The following is a 16,427-nucleotide window of genomic DNA, read 5'->3' on the forward strand; positions in this document are numbered from 1 at the left end:
AACTGGAGGGACCCCCAAAGTTGGAAGAAGACCCCCGAAGCCGGAAGAAGACCCCCCGGAGCTGTCTAATAAATTACTTCAAAAACTTGTGTAGTGTGTTTTTATTATTGACACTTTTTCCCTAAGTGAATGGGTAGGGGTACCATGTACCCCATACTCATTCACATAGGGTGGGGGGCTGGGATCTGGGGGCCCTCTTATTAAAGGGGGCTCCCACATTCCGATAAGCCCCCCGCCCGCAGACCCCGACAACCAACGGCCAGGGTTGTCGGGAAGAGGCCCTTGTCCTCATCAACATGGGGACAAGGTGCTTTGTGGTGGGGGGCCCCACAGGGCACCCCCTCCCCTAAAGCACCCACCCCCATGTTGAGGGCATGTGGCCTGGTACAGTTCAGGAGGGGGGGCGCTCGCTCATCCCCACCCCCTTTCCTGACCGGCTGGGCTGCGTGCTCGGATCGGGGTCTGGTATGGATTCTAGGGGGGACCCCACGCCATTTTTCAGCGTAGGGGGTTCCCTTTAAAATCCATACCAGACTTAAGGGCCTGGTATGCCCCGCAATGGGGCTCGCAAGGTGTCAATCTCTCCGATAAAAGCAGCGAGATTCACTTCCTTTTCTAGTCCCGGCGTACCCGAGTCAAGTTCAAAATTAACGTACTTGTCCATGTGTGGGCAAGTCCGTTCATTCTGAAAGTCCGCCGTAACTCCGGCAAAAGTCCGTCGGAAAGACGGGCGGACCTAGCCTGATGGAAAGTCCGGTCGTGTGTAGGCAAGTCCGTTCGTAAAGACCGTCAGACCAAGTCTGCTAGAAAGTCAGCTCGTGTGTATGAGGCATAATTTGTTTGAGAGCTCTATAAGGGAGTGCTGAGGTTCCCGAAGAAGAATCCAAGAGTGCGTTCGAGGGAACATTGAAGTACCCACTAAGTATTAAGAGCTATGAATTTTAAGATGGGCACCATGCAAGAAAAAAACTTCTGGTCTACTATGAATTGTAAGGGGGACCCACATGCAAAAAGGCAAGAAAAAAAAGTATAAGGTCTCACCAAAAAATCCACACCAGGCTGTTACCCAAGCATGCAGCTTGGCTGGCCTGAAAAGGTGGTGGATGAGAGTGTGGGCCCCTTTCCCGAATCATACAAGCCTACATGCCCTTAAAATGGGGGTACCTTGTCAAAGGCAGGAGGAACCCCCTGGAAAAAACCCTGTCCTCATGTCCTCACAACCCTAGACCAGTGGGCTTAGGCCTATCAGAATCTGGAAGCCCTCCTTTAAAAATAAAAAGGCACCCAGTTTCCATCCCCTCCTCACCCCCCTATGGTGAATGAGTAGGAGTACATACCCCTATTCATTCACAAAAAAAGTGAAAATTAAATAGCACCATGCAAGTACAGTTTTTGATGTGTCTTTTTTTCTTAAAAAAAAAAAAAAACGGTCCCAGAATGTTAATCCATTGTCATTCACATCGTCTTCTAGTGAGGTAGATCCAATTCCATCGCAATGTCCGAAACCCACTGAAAAAAAATAAAAACTGAAAAGAAGCTGTCATGCTTGTTCATGCTGAAAGCTGCTTATCCATATTTGTGGTTATCCAAACAGGTAGCTAAACAGTTACACTAAGAAACCAGTTATTCCACCAATTAATATATAAGATTGGAAATCATGTCCTGTGCCCATTCTTCATAAAGGTGCTAAGTGACTCTGGGGAGGTGGTAATCAACTTTAAAAGGTTTTGGGTCAGATCTGTTTGATTTTTTATCAAAGGTGTTTTATATATATATATATATATATATATATATATATATATATATATATACACACACAAACACACACACACACACACACACACACACACACACACACACACACACACACACACACACTATATCACCAAAAGTATTGGGACGCCTGCCTCCTTTGTCATAGGACGTTTTCAAAGACCTTTGAAAACGTCCTATGACGAAACGCGTAAGGAGGAGCCACGCTCTTACGTCATACCCGGAAGGCTCGGCTTGGAACGCAGGTGGCACGCACGCTACAGGACCGGCTTCCTGGTCTTTCCACCGTTTGCGTCCTTGCCTTACTGGAATCTATTGCTATTGTTTTTAGATGTTTAAAAATTGTTTTAATAAACCGAGTATACTACACTATGGAAGTCCCTTGTTTTCCCTGGTAGGAAAGGAACCTGTGGTGAGGTGAAACAACCTGAGGTGCCCGGACTCAGAACTGCTGGGAGGCTCTGGATCGTAGACACGGTCTGACGGAGGTGCAGAGAACTAACAAGGTACCTGAGGAGCAAATCCATCTGCAGCTACCCGCTCTATGTGCATTACCCCTGTAGGGGTGACTACTTTTGGTGAGTGGGGACACATTGGGGGAGCACCTGAGTCACCAGATCTAATGCGCACAGATGTCACTGGATTTTATTGCTGTGGAACATACTTACATATAGAAGGTTTCTGGAAGTCCCGGTCTGGAATATGAAACTGCACCTTATATGATTTAAATAACTTTCATATACATGTACATTTTTTGCTTTTTGTTTTATACAAGCACTTTTTTACTTTTTTACCATAAGCCCAGTTTGCCCGTTTAGGGATTTGGACTACTAAAGTGAACACTTATATACCATAATATCACTGTGTTTTTGCACATATGGTTTGATAGCCACTGTTGATGTTTATAAGATTTAGATGTAAATTTATCTATCTTGTATGGTTGCTCATAGACTGCAATTGTGAAGATATTTTTGTCACTTACTGTCTCACAATGGTAAAGTCAGAGGTTTGATATCTTTATTGGTTCACATGTTAATGGGAGGTATGATTAAGGTGGATGCACCTTCTAGTTTTTGATCAAGCTATATTGCACCTTTAAACATAATTTACATACTCACAAAATATCTCCCTAGAGACCTGCACAATCTGTACAGATTCACATATTTGGTTTAAGTAACAGTACACGGGGGTATATATATATTTTTTATATTTATTCTATACATCTAAGTGCCATACTAGGGTAGCGCCATTCCCCTTACACTCTTTCTCTCTTTAAAAATTTTTGTATAGTCCCTATTGGGGACTAACTAAGGGAGGCTGCAACCTCTATCCTCCTAAGCGCGGATTTCCAACATATGAGAGAAAAAGCCTATTGCGTTGTACCCCCTAAAGCATGTATTTGGTGATGAAGGAAACATTGCAGTTTTGTGGGTGTATAATACCATCTGGTAAACAGTTTAGTGGCCGTCTCTCTAACTGTAAGTGACCTTGTGCACTTGCGTAGGTTTATTATACTGTTGTTCCAGTCATCCACAGATAGAGGTATATCACATTCTATTTCCCACTTTTGCATGTATGGTAATTTATCATTTGTGTCGCAGTTTACTAGGTTGTAATAGATTTCGGAAATCAAGCCCAGACCTCTAGGGATTTTCTGACATATTTTTTTCATAGAATGAGGGGGGATTGGGATTTAAAGTTTGGAAATGTGTTGTGAAGAAATCTCTGATTTGCAAAAATCTGTAATGCTCATTGTTGGGAATTTGATATTTGCCTTGTAGGGCCAAAAAAGATGTAAAATTTGAGTTTTCAATAAATTTGGATAAGGTGATAATGTTGATGTTTAACCAGTTAATGACCACCCGCCGCAGGTTGGCTCTCCTGCGTGAAAAGTCGTCATTGTATGTCGGGTGCGCAGCTGCCTAGGGGGCGCACACGCTCACTCCCGGCACACCCACAGCGATCGGATTAGTTCTAGAACCTAATTGGTTCTGGCGAATGAAAAGCCTCCTCTGCATGTGTAATGTAAACACAGGCAGAGGAAGTGATGTCACCTCCCCTCGTGGAGCCCTTTTTGGTTCCAGAGAGAGGAGAGAGACCAGCAGTGACTGGTCTTAATAAAGGGAAATCCCAGCACAAAGACAGAGCTCAGGAATTTGATGCTGGATTACTGCACAGATCTGGAAGAAATACACAAAGTACACCAAGATTCAATGGGGTTTTTTATAGTATAGTGTTTGAACAGATCAATATCTTTGATCTGATCAGAGCTATACTAGCGTCCCCAGTAGTTTAGTGTTTCCAAAAATGCTGTGTTAGTGGGATCAGCCCAGACACCTGCTAACACCTGCATTTAGCCCCTCCACCCAGCCCAGCTCAACCCACCCAAGTGCAGTATCAATAGATCACTGTCATTTACAAAACACAACACACAAAACGGCAGCATTATCAAAGTCACACCTGATCCCTGTGAACGCTAACAGTTAATCATTTTTGTAGCGAATGAAATAGTCACTGACAACCAGTTGCTTTTTTGCCTGTGAGTCACACTAGTTGTATCGGTAAATTTAGAGGCCAAAATGTCCAAACAGAGGTACACTAGTGAAGAGGCCTACACGTTGCTGAGCATGACAGATGGGAGTGAAGGGGAAGCCTCACTGTCAGATTTAGGCTCAGTATAGAGAGCAGCAGCAGCCTGACAGATAGCTCTAACGAAGGAGTAGTGGTCCCCACTAAGGTCAGGTGTACCCGATCCTGTTCTTCTGTTGTTGAGGTGCAAGAACCGCAGGGCTCTCATATGGAGCAGAGAACCAGTACTAGTGCCACTCATCCTTCTGGTAAACTGGCAAGCACCAGCGGCCTAGTACATTCTTGTCGTAGACAAACCAGCACTGCAGTATCACTTTGTGATGTAGCGAGTCCCATAAGTGCAGTTCAAGCTGGTGTGGTGGCTAGCACAAGTAGTGCCCCGCAGGCACCAAGAGTTCGAACACATGCATGTAGAGCCCATAGTGCCCTTCCCGCTGCATATGCCAATCCTGATTGTGAGCCCACCACTTCTGCAGCACCTGTACTTCCCCCCATTCACTGGGCAACCCCGAATTCAGGTGGAAACAGTTGATTTTACATCACAGAAGATCTCTATAGATCTATTGTAGACCAAAGCAATTTGTATGCTGGTCAATTCATCGCCACTATTCCCCATTTGACCCTTGCCAGAGAATGGAAACCTATTACAGTTTCTGAATTTAAGACCTTTCTGGTCCTATTCCTCCTCATGGGCATTACTAAAAAGTGAGCGAGTTGCGGTCATATTGGTCGACTGACCCAATTCACCATATGCCCATGTTCTCTACTTCCATTGCCAGGACTAGATATGAGCAGATCTTGCAGTTCATGCATTTTAATGACAATGAACTCTGTCGTCCTCGGGGTGACACTGGATACAATCGGCTCCATAAAATTCGGCCCCTCTTAAACCACTTCAACCAACAATTCACAGCCTTGTTTATTCCTGATCAAGTTGTTTGTGTTGTGAGTCCCTGGTTAAATTTTCTGGATGCTTGCCTTTCAAATAGTATCTCCCCAGCAAGCGTGCCAGATATGGGGTCAAGTTGTATAAGCTCTGTGACAGAGCAACAGGCTATACATATAGTTTTAGTGTTTACAAGGGAAACCACAGCACTGTGGAGCCCCCCAACTGCCCAGATTACATAGGAAGTGCTGGTAAGATTGTTTGGGACTTGGTGTCACTCTTGTTCGGAAAGGGGTACCACTTGTACATGGACAATTATGCCACTTTTTAGTCACCTTTTTGTTTGTTGAATTGGCGCACGTGGCACCGTGCGATCTAATCGCCATGGCTTCCCCCAATGGCTTGTAGATTCCCAACTCAGACGGGGGAAGAGAGCCTGCTTGAGATATAATAAATTGCTCGCAATGAAGTGGAGGGATACACGGAATGTTTTCATTCTGTCCTCCCTTCACGCAGATATGGCAGTTGAAATTCCAACAATGACTGTTGTTGTTATGAAGCCCCTCTGTGTCAACGAATACAACCTTAACATGAGAGGGGTGGACTTCAATGATCAGATGATGGCACCATACTTAATTGCCTGTAAGCCAAGACGCTGGTATAAAAAAGTGTCTGTATATTTCTTCCAGTTGGTTCTGCTGAATGCTTTTGTGCTATACAAAGCATCAGGATGAACTGGATCCTTCCTTAAATTCCTGGAAGAGATCATCACAGCCCTTCTGTTTCCAGACGGTGCTGTGTCTCAACTTCCCAGTGCTCATGCAGTGAGCTGGCTGCATGAGGGGCACTTTCCAGAAGTCCCCCATGGTACCTTTACCCAACGAACACCCCAAAGAAGAAAACATGGATATAGGCGTGACACCCGCTTTTATTGTCATTCCTGTCCTTACCAACCTGGTCTCTGCATCTGTGATTCCATCGCTACCACACACTAGTGGAGTATTAGCATATGGTACAGCACTGCACAGTCCTAGGGCACACTAACACAGGGTCTCAAAAGATGAGATGGCCAACACATTTTGAGAGATCCTAATCTGGAACGTTTACAGTTAAAATAAAAGTGCAAAAAAAGCCAAAAATAGTTGTCGTTTTATTTTTATTCTCTCTCTGTTGTTCTCTATCTATTGTTCTCTATTTATTGTTCTCTCTCTCTATTGTTACTTTATTTTATGTTTAACTGTAATGTTTTATTTTTACTGTGTTTTATTGTATTTGTTTTGCAGGTATGATATGTCTTACTGTTATACTGTAATGTTACTTTGTTTTATTGTTAACCAGTATTTGATTTGCAGGTACGCCATTCAGCTGTAGTACAGGTTTACAGGTTTATTTATTCTGACAGCAACAGGGTTTGCTCTCACCATACAAAAAGTGGTGACTCCAGCGCTGTAGGAGGTGGCAGTTAAAAAAAAAGAGCATATATGCAGAAGCATAGGGGCAGGGGTGGAGGGGCGATTTGCCCCTAACATTAGCGGCAGATTGCCTCCATGCTTCTGCATATATTTGTTACTCTTTTGGCACAGATTGCAATAAAGAAAGTTGTTTTATTGAGTTAATGTTTTATTGTTACCATTGTTTGCATTTCAGGTACGCTATTCAGCTGCAGACTTTAAGTGGGGGGTGGGTGCTTTGGGGGAGGGGGTGCCCTGTGGGGCCCCCCCACCACAAAGCACCTTGTCCCCATGTTGATGAGGACAAGGGCCTCTTCCCGACAACCCTGGACGTTGGTTGTCGGGGTCTGCGGGCAGGGGCTTATCGGAATCCGGGAGCCCCCTTTAATAAGAGGGCCCCCAGATCCCGGCCCCCCACCCTATGTGAATGAGTATGGGGTACATGGTACCCCTACCCATTTACCTAGGGAAAAAGTGTCAATAATAAAAACACACTACACAAATTTTTGAAGTAATTTATTAGACAGCTCCGGGGGGTTTTCTTCCGGCTTCGAGGGTCTTCTTCTGACTTCGGGGGTCCCTCCAGTTCCTCTTCTTCCAGCGTCCGGTTGGTTCTTCTCCGCTCTCTCTGGCCTCTTCTCCCGGTGTTCCAGTTTTTCTGCCGGCTCCTCCGCTATCTTCATGCCGCTCTTTTGCCAGCGGAGGCCCGGACTTCTGGGCTTTTGGGCTTCTGGGCTTCTTCTCTTCTTCCCATGTTGACATGACGCTCTCTCCAGCTGGAATGCTCTCTGAGAGCTCCGATATGATTTATATAGGCAGAGACCCCGCCCCCTTATGCCGTCACAGTCCCTGGGCTTGTTGGGACTGTGACATTTTAGGGGGTGTGGTCAACAACACCCGGTGACCACACCCCCCTAAAACATCACAGTCCCAGCAGGACCAGAAGTCCGGACCTCCGCTGGCAAAAGAGCGGCATGAAGTTTAGCGGAGGAGTCGGCAGAAGAACTGGAACACCGGGAGAGGAGACCAGAGAGAGCAGAGGAGAACCAACCAGATGCCAGGAGAAGAGGAACTGGAGGGACCCCCAAAGTTGGAAGAAGACCCCCGAAGCCGGAAGAAGACCCCCCGGAGCTGTCTAATAAATTACTTCAAAAACTTGTGTAGTGTGTTTTTATTATTGACACTTTTTCCCTAAGTGAATGGGTAGGGGTACCATGTACCCCATACTCATTCACATAGGGTGGGGGGCTGGGATCTGGGGGCCCTCTTATTAAAGGGGGCTCCCACATTCCGATAAGCCCCCCGCCCGCAGACCCCGACAACCAACGGCCAGGGTTGTCGGGAAGAGGCCCTTGTCCTCATCAACATGGGGACAAGGTGCTTTGTGGTGGGGGGCCCCGCAGGGCACCCCCTCCCCTAAAGCACCCACCCCCATGTTGAGGGCATGTGGCCTGGTACAGTTCAGGAGGGGGGGCGCTCGCTCATCCCCACCCCCTTTCCTGACCGGCTGGGCTGCGTGCTCGGATCGGGGTCTGGTATGGATTCTAGGGGGGACCCCACGCCATTTTTCAGCGTAGGGGGTTCCCTTTAAAATCCATACCAGACTTAAGGGCCTGGTATGCCCCGCAATGGGGCTCGCAAGGTGTCAATCTCTCCGATAAAAGCAGCGAGATTCACTTCCTTTTCTAGTCCCGGCGTACCCGAGTCAAGTTCAAAATTAACGTACTTGTCCATGTGTGGGCAAGTCCGTTCATTCTGAAAGTCCGCCGTAACTCCGGCAAAAGTCCGTCGGAAAGACGGGCGGACCTAGCCTGATGGAAAGTCCGGTCGTGTGTAGGCAAGTCCGTTCGTAAAGACCGTCAGACCAAGTCTGCTAGAAAGTCAGCTCGTGTGTATGAGGCATAATTTGTTTGAGAGCTCTATAAGGGAGTGCTGAGGTTCCCGAAGAAGAATCCAAGAGTGCGTTCGAGGGAACATTGAAGTACCCACTAAGTATTAAGAGCTATGAATTTTAAGATGGGCACCATGCAAGAAAAAAACTTCTGGTCTACTATGAATTGTAAGGGGGACCCACATGCAAAAAGGCAAGAAAAAAAAGTATAAGGTCTCACCAAAAAATCCACACCAGGCTGTTACCCAAGCATGCAGCTTGGCTGGCCTGAAAAGGTGGTGGATGAGAGTGTGGGCCCCTTTCCCGAATCATACAAGCCTACATGCCCTTAAAATGGGGGTACCTTGTCAAAGGCAGGAGGAACCCCCTGGAAAAAACCCTGTCCTCATGTCCTCACAACCCTAGACCAGTGGGCTTAGGCCTATCAGAATCTGGAAGCCCTCCTTCAAAAATAAAAAGGCACCCAGTTTCCATCCCCTCCTCACCCCCCTATGGTGAATGAGTAGGAGTACATACCCCTATTCATTCACAAAAAAAGTGAAAATTAAATAGCACCATGCAAGTACAGTTTTTGATGTGTCTTTTTTTCTTAAAAAAAAAAAAAACGGTCCCAGAATGTTAATCCATTGTCATTCACATCGTCTTCTAGTGAGGTAGATCCAATTCCATCGCAATGTCCGAAACCCACTGAAAAAAAATAAAAACTGAAAAGAAGCTGTCATGCTTGTTCATGCTGAAAGCTGCTTATCCATATTTGTGGTTATCCAAACAGGTAGCTAAACAGTTACACTAAGAAACCAGTTATTCCACCAATTAATATATAAGATTGGAAATCATGTCCTGTGCCCATTCTTCATAAAGGTGCTAAGTGACTCTGGGGAGGTGGTAATCAACTTTAAAAGGTTTTGGGTCAGATCTGTTTGATTTTTTATCAAAGGTGTTTTATATATATATATATATATATATATATATATATATATATATATATATATATATATATATATATATATATATATATACACACACAAACACACACACACACACACACACACACACACACACACACACACACACACACACACACTATATCACCAAAAGTATTGGGACGCCTGCCTCCTTTGTCATAGGACGTTTTCAAAGACCTTTGAAAACGTCCTATGACGAAACGCGTAAGGAGGAGCCACGCTCTTACGTCATACCCGGAAGGCTCGGCTTGGAACGCAGGTGGCACGCACGCTACAGGACCGGCTTCCTGGTCTTTCCACCGTTTGCGTCCTTGCCTTACTGGAATCTATTGCTATTGTTTTTAGATGTTTAAAAATTGTTTTAATAAACCGAGTATACTACACTATGGAAGTCCCTTGTTTTCCCTGGTAGGAAAGGAACCTGTGGTGAGGTGAAACAACCTGAGGTGCCCGGACTCAGAACTGCTGGGAGGCTCTGGATCGTAGACACGGTCTGACGGAGGTGCAGAGAACTAACAAGGTACCTGAGGAGCAAATCCATCTGCAGCTACCCGCTCTATGTGCATTACCCCTGTAGGGGTGACTACTTTTGGTGAGTGGGGACACATTGGGGGAGCACCTGAGTCACCAGATCTAATGCGCACAGATGTCACTGGATTTTATTGCTGTGGAACATACTTACATATAGAAGGTTTCTGGAAGTCCCGGTCTGGAATATGAAACTGCACCTTATATGATTTAAATAACTTTCATATACATGTACATTTTTTGCTTTTTGTTTTATACAAGCACTTTTTTACTTTTTTACCATAAGCCCAGTTTGCCCGTTTAGGGATTTGGACTACTAAAGTGAACACTTATATACCATAATATCACTGTGTTTTTGCACATATGGTTTGATAGCCACTGTTGATGTTTATAAGATTTAGATGTAAATTTATCTATCTTGTATGGTTGCTCATAGACTGCAATTGTGAAGATATTTTTGTCACTTACTGTCTCACAATGGTAAAGTCAGAGGTTTGATATCTTTATTGGTTCACATGTTAATGGGAGGTATGATTAAGGTGGATGCACCTTCTAGTTTTTGATCAAGCTATATTGCACCTTTAAACATAATTTACATACTCACAAAATATCTCCCTAGAGACCTGCACAATCTGTACAGATTCACATATTTGGTTTAAGTAACAGTACACGGGGGTATATATATATTTTTTATATTTATTCTATACATCTAAGTGCCATACTAGGGTAGCGCCATTCCCCTTACACTCTTTCTCTCTTTAAAAATTTTTGTATAGTCCCTATTGGGGACTAACTAAGGGAGGCTGCAACCTCTATCCTCCTAAGCGCGGATTTCCAACATATGAGAGAAAAAGCCTATTGCGTTGTACCCCCTAAAGCATGTATTTGGTGATGAAGGAAACATTGCAGTTTTGTGGGTGTATAATACCCTCTGGTAAACAGTTTAGTGGCCGTCTCTCTAACTGTAAGTGACCTTGTGCACTTGCGTAGGTTTATTATACTGTTGTTCCAGTCATCCACAGATAGAGGTATATCACATTCTATTTCCCACTTTTGCATGTATGGTAATTTATCATTTGTGTCGCAGTTTACTAGGTTGTAATAGATTTCGGAAATCAAGCCCAGACCTCTAGGGATTTTCTGACATATTTTTTTCATAGAATGAGGGGGGATTGGGATTTAAAGTTTGGAAATGTGTTGTGAAGAAATCTCTGATTTGCAAAAATCTGTAATGCTCATTGTTGGGAATTTGATATTTGCCTTGTAGGGCCAAAAAAGATGTAAAATTTGAGTTTTCAATAAATTTGGATAAGGTGATAATGTTGATGTTTAACCAGTTAATGACCACCCGCCGCAGGTTGGCTCTCCTGCGTGAAAAGTCGTCATTGTATGTCGGGTGCGCAGCTGCCTAGGGGGCGCACACGCTCACTCCCGGCACACCCACAGCGATCGGATTAGTTCTAGAACCTAATTGGTTCTGGCGAATGAAAAGCCTCCTCTGCATGTGTAATGTAAACACAGGCAGAGGAAGTGATGTCACCTCCCCTCGTGGAGCCCTTTTTGGTTCCAGAGAGAGGAGAGAGACCAGCAGTGACTGGTCTTAATAAAGGGAAATCCCAGCACAAAGACAGAGCTCAGGAATTTGATGCTGGATTACTGCACAGATCTGGAAGAAATACACAAAGTACACCAAGATTCAATGGGGTTTTTTATAGTATAGTGTTTGAACAGATCAATATCTTTGATCTGATCAGAGCTATACTAGCGTCCCCAGTAGTTTAGTGTTTCCAAAAATGCTGTGTTAGCGGGATCAGCCCAGACACCTGCTAACACCTGCATTTAGCCCCTCCACCCAGCCCAGCTCAACCCACCCAAGTGCAGTATCAATAGATCACTGTCATTTACAAAACACAACACACAAAACGGCAGCATTATCAAAGTCACACCTGATCCCTGTGAACGCTAACAGTTAATCATTTTTGTAGCGATTGAAATAGTCACTGACAACCAGTTGATTTTTTGCCTGTGAGTCACACTAGTTGTATCGGTAAATTTAGAGGCCAAAATGTCCAAACAGAGGTACACTAGTGAAGAGGCCTACACGTTGCTGAGCATGACAGATGGGAGTGAAGGGGAAGCCTCACTGTCAGATTTAGGCTCAGTATAGAGAGCAGCAGCAGCCTGACAGATAGCTCTAACGAAGGAGTAGTGGTCCCCACTAAGGTCAGGTGTACCCGATCCTGTTCTTCTGTTGTTGAGGTGCAAGAACCGCAGGGCTCTCATATGGAGCAGAGAACCAGTACTAGTGCCACTCATCCTTCTGGTAAACTGGCAAGCACCAGCAGTATCACTTTGTGATGTAGCGAGTCCCATAAGTGCAGTTCAAGCTGGTGTGGTGGCTAGCACAAGTAGTGCCCCGCAGGCACCAAGAGTTCGAACACATGCATGTAGAGCCCATAGTGCCCTTCCCGCTGCATATGCCAATCCTGATTGTGAGCCCACCACTTCTGCAGCACCTGTACTTCCCCCCATTCACTGGGCAACCCCGAATTCAGGTGGAAACAGTTGATTTTACATCACAGAAGATCTCTATAGATCTATTGTAGACCAAAGCAATTTGTATGCTGGTCAATTCATCGCCACTATTCCCCATTTGACCCTTGCCAGAGAATGGAAACCTATTACAGTTTCTGAATTTAAGACCTTTCTGGTCCTATTCCTCCTCATGGGCATTACTAAAAAGTGAGCGAGTTGCGGTCATATTGGTCGACTGACCCAATTCACCATATGCCCATGTTCTCTACTTCCATTGCCAGGACTAGATATGAGCAGATCTTGCAGTTCATGCATTTTAATGACAATGAACTCTGTCGTCCTCGGGGTGACACTGGATACAATCGGCTCCATAAAATTCGGCCCCTCTTAAACCACTTCAACCAACAATTCACAGCCTTGTTTATTCCTGATCAAGTTGTTTGTGTTGTGAGTCCCTGGTTAAATTTTCTGGATGCTTGCCTTTCAAATAGTATCTCCCCAGCAAGCGTGCCAGATATGGGGTCAAGTTGTATAAGCTCTGTGACAGAGCAACAGGCTATACATATAGTTTTAGTGTTTACAAGGGAAACCACAGCACTGTGGAGCCCCCCAACTGCCCAGATTACATAGGAAGTGCTGGTAAGATTGTTTGGGACTTGGTGTCACTCTTGTTCGGAAAGGGGTACCACTTGTACATGGACAATTATGCCACTTTTTAGTCACCTTTTTGTTTGTTGAATTGGCGCACGTGGCACCGTGCGATCTAATCGCCATGGCTTCCCCCAATGGCTTGTAGATTCCCAACTCAGACGGGGGAAGAGAGCCTGCTTGAGATATAATAAATTGCTCGCAATGAAGTGGAGGGATACACGGAATGTTTTCATTCTGTCCTCCCTTCACGCAGATATGGCAGTTGAAATTCCAACAATGACTGTTGTTGTTATGAAGCCCCTCTGTGTCAACGAATACAACCTTAACATGAGAGGGGTGGACTTCAATGATCAGATGATGGCACCATACTTAATTGCCTGTAAGCCAAGACGCTGGTATAAAAAAGTGTCTGTATATTTCTTCCAGTTGGTTCTGCTGAATGCTTTTGTGCTATACAAAGCATCAGGATGAACTGGATCCTTCCTTAAATTCCTGGAAGAGATCATCACAGCCCTTCTGTTTCCAGACGGTGCTGTGTCTCAACTTCCCAGTGCTCATGCAGTGAGCTGGCTGCATGAGGGGCACTTTCCAGAAGTCCCCCATGGTACCTTTACCCAACGAACACCCCAAAGAAGAAAACATGGATATAGGCGTGACACCCGCTTTTATTGTCATTCCTGTCCTTACCAACCTGGTCTCTGCATCTGTGATTCCATCGCTACCACACACTAGTGGAGTATTAGCATATGGTACAGCACTGCACAGTCCTAGGGCACACTAACACAGGGTCTCAAAAGATGAGATGGCCAACACATTTTGAGAGATCCTAATCTGGAACGTTTACAGTTAAAATAAAAGTGCAAAAAAAGCCAAAAATAGTTGTCGTTTTATTTTTATTCTCTCTCTGTTGTTCTCTATCTATTGTTCTCTATTTATTGTTCTCTCTCTCTATTGTTACTTTATTTTATGTTTAACTGTAATGTTTTATTTTTACTGTGTTTTATTGTATTTGTTTTGCAGGTATGATATGTCTTACTGTTATACTGTAATGTTACTTTGTTTTATTGTTAACCAGTATTTGATTTGCAGGTACGCCATTCAGCTGTAGTACAGGTTTACAGGTTTATTTATTCTGACAGCAACAGGGTTTGCTCTCACCATACAAAAAGTGGTGACTCCAGCGCTGTAGGAGGTGGCAGTTAAAAAAAAAGAGCATATATGCAGAAGCATAGGGGCAGGGGTGGAGGGGCGATTTGCCCCTAACATTAGCGGCAGATTGCCTCCATGCTTCTGCATATATTTGTTACTCTTTTGGCACAGATTGCAATAAAGAAAGTTGTTTTATTGAGTTAATGTTTTATTGTTACCATTGTTTGCATTTCAGGTACGCTATTCAGCTGCAGCATGAATTTCTTTATTTTGACAGCAACGGGGTTTGCTCTCACGATACGTAAATCAGCAACTCCAGCGCTGTAGAAGGTGATTTCACCACCACAGTTAAAAAAAAATGGTGCATGTATGCCCATCAATAGAAATGGATGGATGCAGAGCGGTATTCTAATGGTGGGCATACCACCGATCAATCTGTTTTCTTCGTTCTGCCCGAAGGCTGCATGAAAAAAAAGGAACATTACAATATATGCCCAACAAGGACCAGTGATGTACTGGTATGTTGCTGGACTTTAAGTGGTTTTACCAGAATGATGCCTGCAGGTTTAGCTATTAATTTGGTATTGTTCTTTTCAGCCGGCGGTCGGCTGTCATATGTAAGCACCAATTGCACCATGCATGTGAGGTATCACCGCAAACGTCAGATCGAGGTCAGTAATTCTAGCAGTAGACCTCCTCTGTAAATCTAAAGTAAATCTAAAGCAACCTGTAAAGGCTTTTAAAGGCTTTTAAAAATGTATGTAGTTTGTCACCGCTGCCAGGTTGTGCACAATTTTAAAGCATGTCGTGTTTGCTATCTATGTAGTGGCATAAGATCATCTTTTATATTTTACCAAACAATTTGGCAATATAGAGTGTTTTAGTGCATTAAGATTCAAAAAAGTGTTTTTTTTTTCAAAAAGATTCTGAAAAATCTCTGCGCAAATACTGTGTAAAAAAATTTTGCAACACCCACCATTTTTAGGGCCTTTGCTTTAAAAAAATATATAATGTTTGGGGGTTCAAAGTCATTTTCTAGCAAAAAGTGGGTGATGTGTGGCATAAGCTTCTAATGTTGTGCATCAAATGCCAGGACAGTTAAACCCCCCCAAACAACCCCTTTTTGGAGGTAGACATCCCAAGCTATTTGCTGGTAGGCATGTTGAGTCCATGGAATATTTTATTTTTTGCCACAAGTTTCGGTAAAATTACATTTTTCTTTTTTTACACAAAGTTGTCACTAAATGATATATTGCTCCGTAAAACCCTACAAACTCACCGACTCCTAGACAGTTGGCGAATTCTCCATCCGGCTGGCAGAGACTATAGCTACTATTCAAAAACACATGATGTCTATACCCGCATAGACCTGATCTGTGTAGATCACTTGGCTCTGGGGCTGCTGCAGTCCTCGTCCATTGGAAATATAACAATCTCTGACCATGCCCCAGTAATGGCCTCCCTGGTTTTGCCACAAAGCAGCCGTGGAACTTGGTCGTGGCGCTTAAACGAATCTCTGTTGGATGATGCTGTAGTGGTTTCTGAGGTTAAAGAGGTTCTGACCCACTACTTTAAAGAAAACACTACAGAGGGGCTGAGTAAGGGGATTGTGTGGGAGGGCCACAAAGCAGTGGTGAGAGGCGAACTGATCTCTCAGGGATCTAGACTGAAGAAAGCTAGGCAAGCAGACTTTGACAGGGTACTTCAAGCGCTTCAGCAGGCGGAACTTAGACCCGGAGACTCTGAGGGCTTTGACAGATTTGAGAGAATTGTTCTCTCGGCTGCTGGACAGACAAGCAAACAGACGAATGCGATACTTATAGCACAAATACTATGAGCATGGCAACAAATGTGGCCGTATGTTGGCTAGAGCCCTTAGGAAATAACGAGCACTCAAGTATGTGCATAAGTTACGCCTCCCCACAAGTGATTACACGGTTAGACCCTCCCAGATAGCCTCTGGATTCCGGGACTATTACAATACATTATATAACCTAAACTTGACACAG

The sequence above is a fragment of the Aquarana catesbeiana genome, linkage group LG01, assembly GCF_042186555.1.
Source record: "Aquarana catesbeiana isolate 2022-GZ linkage group LG01, ASM4218655v1, whole genome shotgun sequence".
Taxonomy (NCBI): domain Eukaryota; kingdom Metazoa; phylum Chordata; class Amphibia; order Anura; family Ranidae; genus Aquarana; species Aquarana catesbeiana.